A 1710-nucleotide genomic window follows, 5' to 3' on the forward strand; every position below is an offset into this window, starting at 1 on the left:
GTGGAAGGAGAAAAGACGATTTTGCATATAAGTGACGTACAAGCGCTTATGCAAGCTTACTCAAGACTGACCATGTCGAATTAAAGTCGCTTTTCGCATGGGGAAATCTTGTCTCTGTGCTCCTCAATGTACGCTGGAAGTTACTAACTAGCACTAATTCTGTACAAATATGCACACACACAAAAAAGCACAAACCACGCACTGACTCATATCTCACTCTATATTTCATTCTGGTTGTGTGATCAGTGAGTATTCTTCAGAAAAAAATTCAGCCGGTTTCTATTCACCCACGCTCCAGCGGTGAATGTCTTCGTGCGAATCCAAAGGTGACAAAATAATTCTGCGGCTGTCATTTTCTAATTTTGGAGTGCTTGACAAAATTCCGAAGCATTGAACGAAGAGTTACCTTTCGCACAACATTATATTTTGTGTTCACACATCCGTGCCCGCACTGATATGCACGTTACCGGAGCCATTGTTCGAAAACTAGCCCACTAAGGGTGCCTACACAAAGCTTAATTTATCAAGCATCCTCAAGACGACGTTTCAAAAATGGAATAGCATTGTACGGTATGGTATGCAATGTTTTTGCCGTTTTTAGCATGAGACTTCAAAACGTGCTATTTAGACGTCGTATTTGCGAGGAAATGGCACGAACAATGCATGAATGGGAAATATTTGCCATTTAATGCATCAAGAAGTGTGTGCAATAACTCTAAGGCAACGAAGAACTGTTTGTTCGAAAGAAATACATGTTTGTGAAAGATTAGATGTTTGCTGCAACGCGGATGATAACTGCTAGCTGTATACGAGTGATTTTATTTCTCCGGTTACTGATCTTGTGTTTCAGGGTTTTGTAAAAATCGCAAAATTTCATTTGTGTGTCTCTCACGGGAGGTTAGAGCCTCCCGTGCGAAAATGTGAGGATTCTAGCGTCTTTTACGCAAATCTTTTGCTTGCAATGTCTTTTGCTTCTTGAGGACCATACTTCGTGGTCGGCTTGAACCTCGACCGCCAGCGCTTTGAAGGTTTGTACGGATGTTACATTTGACTTCGGCCAGTGCCTCCTGAAAAAAAAAATTGGCTGTGGCTTAGCTAAGGTTAAGCCTGGATATCTCAAAGCGAAAAGCTCTCGCTGCTTTTCAGTCAACTCCCAAGCTACCACTTCTGGATCGGTGTTTCTGCGCCCTCCGACTGTTGCTTCTCCTTCCATGGCAAGTGTCTGCGCCGGTTGTATGGGCAAGTGCGCCTTATATACTCCTGCTTTCAAATCAGCACTGCGCACGGCTGCGGCGAAAGGTGAAACAGCTGCTCGTTTAGCTCTGGCGTTTTCATTCTTTCTTCGAAGCCGCTCGATGTCTCCCGAAGTACAGTCTTCGTTCACCTGGACACTCTCAGTTGACGCAGCCAAACGCCGCAATTCAGCGTCGTTTTGCCGCCGTTTAGCAAGGCATGCCTCTCGTGCTTCTGGTGTTTCAGCCGCTTGTCTAGCCTTGCACTTTTCATATGCTCGCTGCTTGTGAGAGAACTCCCTCTCTACCTCTTCTGGGTCTTCTTTTCCTCCTTCCATGGCGAATGTCAGCGCCTCTTCTACGGCCGCCCCCGCCACACACGCGTTATCGCCACGCCTTGCGAAAGAACCTTCTCTTGGGACTACTTAGGACTGCGGCGGAGGCCGCGCGGCAGCGGCGAAAGGTAAACCGGTGGCGA

This window comes from Amblyomma mixtum, chromosome 4 (genome assembly GCF_055824585.1).
Source record: "Amblyomma mixtum isolate Tamu chromosome 4, ASM5582458v1, whole genome shotgun sequence".
NCBI lineage: Eukaryota > Metazoa > Arthropoda > Arachnida > Ixodida > Ixodidae > Amblyomma > Amblyomma mixtum.